The 13,515-nt window shown below is 41.0% G+C and overlaps 1 protein-coding gene across 1 annotated transcript in view; it reads left to right on the top strand.

The window, feature by feature from the left end:
- The window catches only part of thsd7ba (thrombospondin, type I, domain containing 7Ba), a gene marked incomplete at both ends in the record, with an annotated part of 450,762 nt that overhangs the window by 254,302 nt on the left and 182,945 nt on the right, over positions 1–13,515 (top strand). The window lies entirely within an intron of this gene.

Consider the following 13,515-nt stretch of genomic DNA (forward strand, 5'->3'; position numbering starts at 1 on the left):
TATAATCAACCAAAGTTAGATTTCCGAACTTTTTGTGGCAAGTTTATATTAAAAAAGAATGAAATATGGACTTACACTGTTATACGGCTCAGGTACTCAGTGATGTACAGACTCTTTTTATTTGTATACTGTACCTTACAGTTTTTTTGGCCCAGCACCCAGCCTAGAATAGAGCATCGCAGTTGAAGCCCCACCCCGTCCTCACTCTGGTGTCCGAAGCGTTTTCCGCATTCATTTCTTCCATAGACATTTCATAAAGTATTTATTTAAACGTTTTTAAGCCTTTTTTTTTTAATGCAAAGATTAATTAGAAAGCTGAAAAAAAGGGCAGGGTACAAGACTGTGTACATAATTATTTTTTAAATTGCGGAAACTACACTCCCAGAATGCATTGCGAATGTTGTTGTTGTTTCCTGAAATATAGCCCTTAAATCACGCTCAGTTTAGTTATCCAGGCCAGCATATGGCCTGAAATGTAGTGATTGTCATCTCTGTGGACGCTCTTATCGTCATCCTTAACATAGTGCATCATATTTGTAAAAGAAAGACGATCGCTCACGGAGTTCTGCTGAAGTGCAATAATCCGCCGGGAAGACAGGGGCAGTAGCTACTTCCGCGGTAACCGCAAGATATGTGAAAGAAGAAGAAGCTAGACCAATCACAGACGTCGATTTCACCGGATGTATTTAGCAGTATGGGAAATGCAGTTCTTCTCCGTGCGATCTTGATTAAAATGTGTTTTTACTAAAACTAGAGTGATTGCATACATACTCGGGGTTCTACAGGAGCATATAGAACCATTTTACAACCACCAGCCTAGTGGTAAGTGTACATTGAATTGCTACGACTTTGTGGCTGATAATGAAAAACCCTATGGTAAGAATGAATGGCGAGCTTGCTTCCGACACCTCACTGCGATGCTCTATAGGTTTTGGATGTACGTGTCTTTTAGCTGTTTTTCAGCCTCTCTTTCAATTAGGCGGTAGAACTGGAAGGTCTGAAGAGGTGTTTCTTTTTTTCACACCGTGGTTGGAGGTCATTCTACATCTTGGGATCCACAGGAGGGAGGCTGCTTGGAGCGATGGAGGCGCGCGAGGGGGTGCAGTGCTTATCGTTGTTGTCGAGCAGAAACCTCTTTATCTCCATATTCGAAATGTTTTTTTCTTGCGTAAATTAATACCCTACTCCAGGGGTTTTCAAAGTGGGTGACAGGGCACCCCGGGGTGCCACGACGGCAGTCCAGGGGTGCCGCGAGATCATTTGATAATATTTGGAATTTGGACACTTGAGGAAATATTTAGTATCGTTTTAAACTTGAAGTACAAAGTTATTTTCAGTCATTTCTAACCAAAATGGCTGTTATCTCAACGTGTTCCTCGCAACATAATCACTAAAATATCGTCACTGTCGGGCAAAAACCTCGTATCTCCAAGTTTCAAGTTTGTACGTCTTTTGGTCAAGCAAAGCCCTGCTTCATCATACAGTGAAGCCCTGCTTCATCATACAGTGAAAACAGCCGATCTACAAGCACATCGCAAGGCGTTGTGTGCTTGTAGATCTTCTGTTTTCACTAGTTTAGTACATTTTATAGATGATAAATACAAAACGAACGGTTTTGGACATAAAAGTTTTCCACCCGACAACGACGATATGCTATAAATATAAGGTGCTGGGAGTGACAATTATAATGTAGGGGTGCCTCGGATTAAAAGAAATATTCATGGCGTGCCCTGAGACAAAAATGTTTGGGAACCCCTGCCCTACTCGATCATACTATGTCACACAAAAGTATCAAAAGTAGCAGTACCACAAACTGTAAACGCGGGTGCGAAGCAACGCGTGTTGAGCTTGTAGATCTCCCACTTTTGCTATCCTTGAATCCTGAAAATAGCAGTTCTGGACAGTTCCTCCCGACAGAGACAATGCTATTGCACCTTTTTCTCTTCGCATTCCAAATCAGGGCAAGCATGCAGTTGTAATTTGTCTCTGAGAAAACAGGCAAGCGCATATATCGTCGTTGTCATGTAAAAACCTTGTACGTCCAAAACCGTTAGTTTTGCATTTATCATTTTAAAAATGATTTAAATGAGTGAAAACAGCCGATCTACAAGCACACAACGCCTCGCACCGCCAGGCGTTGTGTGCTTGTAGATCTGCTGTTTTCACTACCTTTGTGCGACGGCCACGTATGATGAAGCAGGGCTTTACTTTGCGAAAGAACGTACACATTTGGCACTTGGAGATACGAGGTTTGCACCCGACAACGACGATATGTATATATATATATTTTTTCTTTTCTTCCTGTGCTTGATTTTAGTGGGACTCAAAATACGCTGTTGCAGCTGTTTACTCTAACGACTGATACATGTGAATCAAACGTTCTCATCCAGCAAAGAAAACCAAAATGAGATGCTTCCAACAATGTATTGTAACGTCCTCCTGTGATCTAAGCCTGTGTCTTGCACTTTTATGTAGTTTTTTTTTTTACACCGTAACCCATTCAGAACGGGTACACATTATTGCGTATCATTATTTTATGCTTTAACCAGTGAAAAATAGCAGATATACAAGCTCACAGCGCGGCACCGAGTGCCGCGCTGGGAGCTTGTAGATCTGCTATTTTTGAAAAAGTTGTGAAAATGTGTGCAAATCTTTGAATATAATGTATTTTCAAAGCGAACGTTTGTAACTCAAATGTTGCTTCTGGGTGGTCCCTGGAACTATATATTTTGAGATATGGGTCCGTGGCCAAATAAATATCATTTTGGGGGTCCTTCACATGAAAAGGTTTGAGAACCACTGACATAGTAGTCTCTCAAGAACAGACTAACTGAGCTCCAGTTAAGTGAAAAGGACCTTTTCTTTGACGATGGCTGGCCAGATTGCTGACATAGAAACATAGGTTTTTCAAAAAACCCTGGAAGGATTCAAAAGACACTTATAGAATCGGGTAAAAATTTAAATTTTCACGATTTTTCAAAAATAGCAGATCTACAAGCTCGCAGCGCGGCACTCGGTGCTGCGCTGTGAGCTTGTAGATCTGCTATTTTTCAATAGTTAAAGCATAAAATAATGATACACAATAATGTGTACCCGTTCTGAATGGGTTAAAAACGGTACCCCGGAGCACACTCCAGCTTCAATTAACCATTGTTTCGCAGAAGTCGCTGTAGCAGGTGCAAAAGCAATTAAAAGTAGTATGAAAGAAACCTCTTCTGAGATGCAAATGAGCGAAGGCCAGGAGAACGGCTGCTGTACAAACAAGACTTGCTTCATCAGCATACGACGGAATAAATAGGCCAAGATAGTGAGATGTAAATTGCATCCGGTGAGGCAGCAAATGGCTCGTACCTATTGGTGGAAAAAGTACTCACATTCTTTTACTTGCTGTCTGTAAGTAATAGTATCAATATCGCAACACTCTGTCAAAAGTAAAAGTTCAGTATTCAAAATTCACTTGAGCAAAAGTACGTCAACATATATTTATAGTACCAAAAGTAAAAAGTGCTCATTATGCAGAAGGTCCCATTTCACAAGGTTTCAAATGCCTATAATGTATAAAAAAATCTAAAAGCTCACAACACGTTGCAACTCATTGCGAGCTTAGATCGACTTTTTTTTAAATGGCCAGAGTATATACATGACTTAAAGGGATAATTCACTTTAAAAAAAAAACTTTTGTCATTTTATTGTCTAATCAGGCTTTTATAAACACCTGGAACAGATTTTAATTTGTTTGATTCAATATTTAGATAGTTTATGTAAATGTTACCAGGGCCCCTCCCCATACATTGTAACTTCTAACTCCATTTTAACCATGATAAATAATTTAAAACACATTTATGTTTCTGGTAACTCATACTACCCTCCTAATACGTGAGCTGGTCGTGTTTTTTCGATAACCTTTTTCATATATATATATATATATATATATATATATATATATATATATATATATATATTGTTTTATTGTGTAGTGTTTTTCCGATAACCTTTCTCATATCTATATATATATATATATATATATATATATATATATATATATATATATATATATATATATATATAAAACATTTTCCCAAAGAATTATTACAAATTAATTGCAGTGAGTTGCGCAACATGAGTCACATTTGCAAATTAATTCCGTCCTTGTCCCTTTTATGCCCATATATGGAGATCTCTGATGTCATCAACAATAACCCCATATCTGTGAAATTAATCCTCTATTTGGCAATGACCATGGACGCTCCATATATGGCCAAGACAGAATTCATTTGCAAATCAAGACTGATGAAGATCACGACACTGACCTCATCAAACCCTAGTTATCCATACATGGAGATGACTGGCTCATCACCTAGATCTCCACATATGGATCTGGTCAATAACTCTAATCTGACCTCACAAACTCCATATATGGATATAGCTGACCTGTTCTGACATCACAGTGATGACTCGACAAGCTCAGCAGAAGGGTATACAGGCCAAAGCGCCCATGTGCATGCGCCCATGTGCACGCACCCATGTGCACAACCTCCCCCTTTGGGGCGAGGTCACTTCTCGCCCTTAGGGCATCTTACTGGTTGTAATAATAATCTAAATCTACAAAGTAACTATAGTAACTAAAGTTGTAACCAAATAATTGTAGTGGAATAAATAGTGGCTTCTTAGATGTAGTGCCGTAGAAGTAAAGATGTGGAAATAATCAACAAAATTGTACTTCAAAGTACAGTACTTAAAGGGGAAGACCACCCATTTTCAATATTGAAATATGTCATTAATATACCTTAGAGGAGTTGTGTGGAAATAGAAAAAAAGTTCCCCCCCTTCTGTGTTGCCTAGAACTGGAGGATTGATTTTGGGGTGTGTATTGTAAAGTACAATGTGTGATGTCATCAAGTTGTACTTTACAATACAAACCCCAAAATCAATCCTCCAGTTCTAGGCAACACAGAAGGGGGGAACTTTTTTTTCTATTTCCACACAACTCCTCTAAGTTATATCAATGACATAGTTCAATATTGAAAATGGGTGGTCTCCCCCTTTAAGTAAATGTACGTAGTACTTTACCCCACTGAAGACGGTTAAGCTGTAAATTGCACCCAGCGAGGCAGCAAAAGGATCGTACCTTGGCAGAAGGCGAGCCGACAGAGAGTGATGGTCGCTCAAGCAATGCCACATCGCCGGATCACAGTTCGCGATGTGTGTAGGCAGCGGAATTTATGGCAGGCATTAGAGAGGTATTACCGCCTTGTTAATAACCTCCCAGCAAGGGCCTGACAGAGACCTGTGCTCTCAGTTCCATAATTCACTCGGAATTGAGGCTTTGAATTGTTTAACCCATTCAGAACGGGTACACTATATTGTGTATCATTATTTCATGCTTTAACTATTGAAAAATAGTAAATATACAAGCTCACAGCGCTGCGAACTTGTAGATCTGCTATTTTTTTTAAATCTTGAAAATTAGAATTTTGACCCGATTCTATAAGTGTCTTTTGAATCCTTCTTAGGTTTTTTTGAAAAACCTGTCTCTATGTCAGCAATCTGGCTATAGCCATCGTCAAAGAAAAGGTCCTTTTCACTTAACTGGAGCTCAGTTAGTCTGTTCTTGAGAGACTACTATGTCAGTGGTTCTCAAACCTTTTCATGTGAAGGACCCCCAAAATGATATTTATTTGGCCACGGACCCCCATCTCAAAATATTTAGTTTCAAGGACCCCTCAGAAGAAAAAATGGAGTTACAAATGTTAGCTTTGAAAATAAATATATTCAAAGATGTGCACACATTTTCACTACTTTTTCAAAAATTGCAGATCTACAAGCTCGCAGCGCGGCACTCGGTGCCGCGCTGTGAGCTTGTATATCTGCTATTTTTCAATAGTTAAAGCAGTCAATAATTCTAGGCCTAAATTGTTTAACGGATACATCCTCCACGAGCAATAATATCAGATTGCTTATCGGAATGTGTAAATGCTGGATGAAGGCAAAACGCACACAAAGATCGCGGCCCAAAATGGTAGGAATCCTTCCTAATAGAACCTCCGTGTTTAAAAAAAAAAAAAAAAAAAAAAACAGCGTGAACCGTGCTCTGATTAAAGGCTTATTTCCATTTCAGCACATCTTTCTCCTTATGCGAGATGCAAGGCAGGCCGCGTGGAGTGAATGCTAATGTCAGACTTCCAGGAGTGAATGAGATAAGGTATCATTAATGCGCGCACAGTGAATCTGGTGTCGGCCAAGCAGTGTTGTTTGGGTTCACGTGGTTCGACGGGAAATTGGCAACATCAATCAAGTTTCCGAATGTGATCGGATGCAACGATGAGGGATCAAACAGCTTCTCATATGGCTGACCCCCCTAACCTTTGGCTGCAGGAACAACTAGGGGTGTTACGATACATTTTAACAACGATACGCATCACGATATATGGTTGACGATACCATACATGGAAGATATTGGTTCATCATGGCGATACGATACGATTTGATTCGATTCAATGATTTAAAATTGATATAGTAACTATTTAGCAAAGAAATTAAATCTGTGTGAAACGTGTCAATAGTGCATGTTTTTAAGGGAAAAATCTATTATGGATATAAATAAGTAAACACTGTGATTTTCTAGCAAATACATGGACTTTATATATCAACGCTTATGGACAAGCCTGCACCTTGACATGAACACAGAGATTACACACATTTATCGATAGACCAAGAGTAGCTACATGGAATGGAAAAGTAATTAAACCCCTCTTTTTAATTTTCCTTCTTAAAATGGCTAAATACAAGGCACAAATACTTTGTTTCCATACAATCAATTATTTGCACAGCAAAACTATTCGATAGCGATTACCTGCATTGTAAAATGATACGATACGATACAAAGCCAAAACAGTACGATATATGCTTTTGCATATCGATATAGTAGATCATTGCAAATTAAAATAGATTTTTTGATTCAGTTACTAGATAGATAGATACCTTTATTATCCCAAGGGGGAAATTCAGTAAACTACTGAATTTACTACTATATTGTTATAGCAACGTAAGGACGTAAACATAACGCTGATTTGAGCGGAAACGATGGTTGCATTTCTGTAACGCGCGGTGACGCGGAGGCCGTGGAGCGGGAGCTATACTGTATAGGCAGTGGCTGTCAACAGACAGGGAACCTGATTAAAATGTTACAACCCGGTCGTAAAAAGGGAAAGCTGAGCTCATAAGGTCGACAAGCGTCTTCGAAGATCGGGGAGAGGGCTGAGGGGAGGTGACGGATGGTTCAACACAAGGTCCTTTTAACCCATTTAGGGCCTAGAATTATTGAATGCTTTAACTATTGAAAAATAGCAGCTCTACGAGCTCACAGGGCGGCACCGAGTGCCGCGCTGCAAGCTTGTAGATCTGCTGTTTTTGAAAAATCACGAAGGTTTTTGCAAAAATGTATATATATATATATATATATATATATATATATATATATATATATATATATATATATATATATATAAAGGAACATTTGTAACTCAAAGATTTGCTTCTGAGGGGTCCCTGATACAATATTTTGAGATGGGGGGGTCCATGGCCAAATACATATCATTTTGGGGGTCTTTCACATAAAAAAGTTTGAGCACCACTGACATAGAAACATAACTTAAAAAAAAAAAGAAAAAGAAAAAAACTTCCGAAGACACTTACAGAATCGGGTCAAAATCAGGTTAAAATTCAAATGTTCACGATGCTAAAGCATAAAATGATAGGAAATACAGCATACCCGGTCTAAATGATTTAAAGAGTCCACAAACACTGTAACCTTTTCTAAGTCATTGTGTAATTAACGGTGATCCCTGTCAGCGCGGCGAGAGGAAAGGTATGAGAATAAAAATGTTAACGATTCAGAGGAGAGATCATACGAAAGGCCACGTGAATGAAGGGCCGACGAGCCGAGGAGGAGAGGCTGAAATAATTGTGCTAAAAATGGACGCCTCACAATTCTGGATCAGAATGTCAGCGCTGTCAGCACTCACACCCCGGCCCGGCTAATAAAAGACAATGAGAGAGCAGGGTCGTCACACTGGGGGGTGAAAGTGGGACTGAGTTACTATAGGGCCCAAGGTGGAGGGGCCTTCATTATTTTATTCTTTAGCTATTGAAAAATAGCAGATATACAAGCTCACAGCGCGGCACCGAGTGCCGCGCTTGCGAGCTTGTAATGTGTGCAAATCTTTGAATATATGTATTTTTTTAAGCGAAAAACTAAACTAAAATGTTGCTTCTGGGGGTCCCTGGAACAAAATATTTTGAGATGGGGGTCCGTATACATATCAAAATACATGTCATTTTGGGGGTCCTTCACATGAAAAGGTTTGAGGACCACTGACATAGAAACATATAGGTTTAAAAAATAAAAAAATAAAAAACCTTAGAAGGATTTAGAAGACATTTATAGAATCGTATCAAAAATATTCAAAGACTTGCACACATTTTCACGATTTTTCAAAAATAGCAGATCTACAAGCTCGCTTTGAGCTTGTATATCTGCTATTTTTCAATGGTTAAAGCACAAAATAATGCATGATAATGCATTCCCATTCATGGGGGCCCCACAGTGAATCCTTGTACCCAGGGCCCAGAATTTGGTGTGACACCCCTGTGAGAGAGAGAGAGTGAGTGGGTGAGGAAAAACAGATGGGGAGAGAGAGAGAGAGAGAGAGGGAGAGAGAGAGAGAGAGAGAGAGAGAGAGAGAGAGGTGGAGAGACAGCGAGAGAGACAGAGAGGCAGAAAGAGAGAGAGAGAGGGAGGGAGGGGGAGGAGTAGCTTAAGTAGGCGGAACTGAAAGCCGACAGGGGAAAATAGGCGTGTCGGTTGTGAGGTTAATTGAACGTATACGTATATCCCATTTGCAGTTGATGATTCAATTTGTACTTCAACCACTTTGGTTGGAACTAAGAAATCTATCTTTCTTTCTTTCTTTCTTTCTTTCTTTCTTTCTTTCTTTCTTTCTTCTTTTTAATTTTTATTTTGCAGATTTTGCATGATATAATCGATGTTGTTCTCCCTCAGCTCTTGGAAGACTCTTAATTGTGTTATTAAAGCTGTACTATGGAAGTTGCTCAACTACTGGTCAATAGCGGTGTTGCTTTATTTCGCCCGGGGTCGCCGCGGACCACCGGAGCGGGGCCGCAAACCACCGCGATCGCCTCCACCTCGCCGATACGCATCCGTAGAGGGGTCTCACGTCCCTTTGCGACCAGGCGTTGGGGAGTAATACCAGGCAAGACTTGTTATTACTTGTTATTACAAGACTTGTAATATTGACTTACGGTAGACATAAATAAAATAAAATAAAAGTAGACTAAGCGAAGGCTACAGGCATGATTAATTTTAGGCCAAATGTGGCAAAATGACGTGCCAGAGCATAGCTCAACAAAGAATGTGGATAAACACTCGTCGACAGTATAAATAGATAGTGATAGGCCTACCAGCAGTCTGTTAGCGTATTCTTTCCTCCTGACTTTGAACCTCAGTAGAACAGAAGTGCTCCAGCCTGCCCTCGTGATGCCTTTTTGTATCTAGACCGCCCGCCCACACACGCACGCACGCACGCACGCACGCACGCACGCACGCTCACACACACACACACACACACACACACACACACACACACACACACACACACACACACACACACACACACACACACACACACACATACACACACACACACACACACACACACACACACACACACACACACACTCCTGGCAGATGTGCAAAATACACAGTGCTTTCTGTCAGAGGGCAAAATTTAAAAGTCAAATGGGAATCAATAGATGTGTTAAAGGCATGTTTGCAGATCAATGAAGGAGTGGGTGGACGGACGCGGTGCACGGGGGTTCACACTTTAGGGATAACATCACCATCACACCCACCCAGCATGTCCACGCAAGTCGGATGCAAATAATAATAATAATCATGTATTATTATCTTTTTGTTGTACGACATGAAGTCAGCTGTTAACTAGGGATGGGACGATATGAAAATTTCATATCACGATTATTGTGACAAAATAATTCCCGATTTACGATATTAACACGATAATCAAAATCTATTATCCTGGGGCAGAACATTTGAGAGTTTAAATGTTACCGGATCTGCACCTCTGCAAATAAAAGGTGAATTGATCCCAGTGCATGACGGAGGACGATATCACAATAAATGAAATCTCCACAATACAATTATCATGAGTGTTTTTTATCACGATAAAATGACAATATTGCTTATCGTCCCATCCCTACTGTTAACTGCAATTTATTTCCTCTCATGGAGAGAAAACAGAGGAGGAAAAGCTACTAAGTGCTGAACTTGTTAAGGTTATAGTGTTGGTCACTTTGAAGTTACAGCCAAGGAATTCATTACTTACCTGGGGTGCATTTTGGATCAGGAGAAAGTGGTTTCAAAGGTAAGGTCAAATAACAAGATTTGTAGCTAGAATGTCCAACCTTTTACATTGAAACACCCTAAAGATCCAGGGGCTCTTGTTTAACGTCACATTGACTAAGACTATGCCTGTACATATTGATATACCAGCTGGGAGGGAATTTGGCCCAAATCATCAAAATAGTGCACTTGGTGACACGTTTTAGATTTTTGGTTTGGTATTAGGTATTAGGTATGGTTATAACATTTACAAAAACCATCGCAAACAAGTTGGGCTCGCCCCCTAGTGCAGTGTTTCTCAACCTTTTTTCTGCATGGGCACACTTGTCATGTCCCAAGAATCCATGGGCACACCAACATAATACGGGGGTGTAAATATCGTCACTGTCGGGAAGAAACCTTGTATGTCCAAGTTTCAAATTTGTACGTTTCTTCGCAAAGTAAAGCCCTGCTTCATCATACAAGGCTGTCGCACAACAGTAGTGAAAACAGCAGATCTACAAGCACACAACGCCTCGCACCGCGAGGCGTTGTGTGCTTGTAGATTGGCAGTTTTCACTAGATTAAATCATTTTTAAAATTATAAATACAATACTGGCTTTCAAGCAGTTTCAAGCACACTTGACCATTCTCAGGGGCACACCAAAGGTCCCCAGGCACAGTGGTTGAGAAACACTGCCCTAGTGGTCTGTTTGCAATGAATCCACAATGGAAACAAGCCTATGGACTTTCTTGTGTATTCATCCTTTTACATTCGTTTTCAATAAACTGCTTTATCTCGATCAATCAGAGAAGGACCCTGTGCCTAATTTATGCTCCTTACTCGCATTCGTGACGTGATTTACAGAATATGTTGTCATATAATGAAGTATGAACTATGAATAATGAAGTTGACTCAGTCGACTTCATTACACAAGTCGACTCCCACCAGAGAAAGCTTTTGATCCGGTCGGGAGCGGATGGCGTCCTACGTCATTCTGTAGTCAAAACGGACTACACTTTGGCAGGAAACAGTTTTAACCGCTACTCGCTAACTGGTTTGAAACTGTTTCCGGTTTTGTGTTTCCTGCCAAAGTGTAGTCCATTTTGAATACAAAATGACGTAGGATCCCATCCGGTCTAGATCGGATCAAACAACCTGTTTTGTAAACAAGGACCAGGCTTTCTCCCAGCAGAAAGCCTGGTGAGGCGAGGTTATGCATGAGTAGTCCAAGTTGCTTCTTTTCACCTGACGGGGGATTTCCCCGTGATGGACGTAGCACGTGGAAGGAACACGTTATTCCAACCAGTTCCTGGGAGGCATTATTCAGACCAAGATTACTGCATGTTTTTGTGAGGGTATCTACCCTAGGAGACACGGGGAGAACATGCAAACTCCATACAGAAAGGCCCTATCACCGACCCCACCTAGGGTGTGGGCGCTGATGATGCGGAGGGAGAAACACGCCCCCAGCACCCACAGCGTCCCCCTGCGGGAATCGAAGCAAGGACCTTCTAGCTGTGAGGCGAAGCGCTAACCACTGCACCACCGTGCCCCCAGGATGCTTTTAGAGCAAAGCATCAGCTTTGCCGCCAAAGCGATTCTAACATGTTTTTTTCATTTTTTTATCCTGCCCTCTGCTCTCAGGCTTTTGTTCTGTTATGTGTTTCCGCTCGTTTCTGTAGCTGCTAGCCATTTTTTGACCAAACATATTTTGTCATTCTTTTCTGTTTAACTGGGGGATGTGAACGTTTTTGCAAACACATGTACGTATGGATGCATGGGTGGGAGGCCCAGAAGTCCTCGAAGGCAGTTGGACTGACTGTTGAGTTTTGACTGCTGGTTTAATGACTTCTACATGAGGTGCCTGGTAATTGAAATTAACCATCTGGCGCTATTACTGTGGGCAACTATTCCAAACTTATTCTGGCATCAGTAAGACCGAATGTCCATGTCGTTTTATTTTAATTTTTTCTTTGAATACCAGCATCTTTACTTGCGCCAGGAGAGCGCGCAAGTACGGCTGCGTATGTACCATAGTTTCCTGTTGAGATTTCCTGGGGCAAGCTGCCCAGATCAAACATGTCACACGTGTCTTCTTATTTTTCACTCTCAAACAGCGCCTGCAATGCAGTTCATTTGAAACTACATTGCAGTGCACATCATGGGGTGATCACTGCTTGCCTCCTGTGCATTGTTTTATTTTTATTTGTGTTTATTTTCTGTTTATTTTGTTGCTGAGTGAGGTCAGCAGACAAAGTGACGTGAGCGAGATGAAAAAACCTGGGTGAAATCTGCCAATCTAAACAGGAAACATCGGTAGGTAGGTAGGCAGGCACCCTGGGCACGATATGTGCTGTGCGTTGCATAAACGGAAGTGGCAGAAGTGCTGCGATTAAGGAGATTACGTCATGCGGTGCAAGTCTGTCTACATCCCCCAGCGAAACAAACCTAAATAGATTGTAGCTCTTACCTCGCTCTTAACACATTAAACGCCCACGTGGTGCCCACGCGCCAATCTCTTTGATGTTTACGAGTGCCCAACGACGCGTTGACGTGTTGTACAGTAAACTATACTGTACTGTAGCTACTGTACTTGGCTACCGCGGTGATGAAACAAACTCCATTTCCCAACATGCAGCGCGAAATGATGTCACCCGGACGTGCTGTCTGTCTCGTTGACTTCCTGTTTAGCGGCTGCACAAAAATGCTGTTTTCTCCGGATTCTTTTCCTTTTTTCTTTTTTTCTCAAAACGGCGGCCTCTTCTACCGGCCGTAACACAAACGCTGTGGCTTAGAATTGATAAAAAACGGTCCTGACTGAAAGAAAAGATTTTCGCGAAATAAACAGGACATGCTTGGATTACATTTACTCGGATTACTTTTCTCGCCAGTACTTCAAAGGTAGGTAAAATGGCGGGTTGCCATGGGCACCAACAAATTAAAAGTTGAATAATTCTGGGCACCCGCTGTGTTAATAGGTGTAACTTTGTCAAAATCCATGTTTGTTGGGGGGATATTGTTTATTACGAGCACAACCGAAGGTGCGGGAGAAGTGGAACAGTTCTCACGGCTGAAGTCTCATCGTTCTATAGAC

The sequence above is a fragment of the Nannobrachium achirus genome (genome assembly GCF_963921795.1).
Source record: "Nannobrachium achirus genome assembly, chromosome: 22".
NCBI classification, from domain to species: domain Eukaryota; kingdom Metazoa; phylum Chordata; class Actinopteri; order Myctophiformes; family Myctophidae; genus Nannobrachium; species Nannobrachium achirus.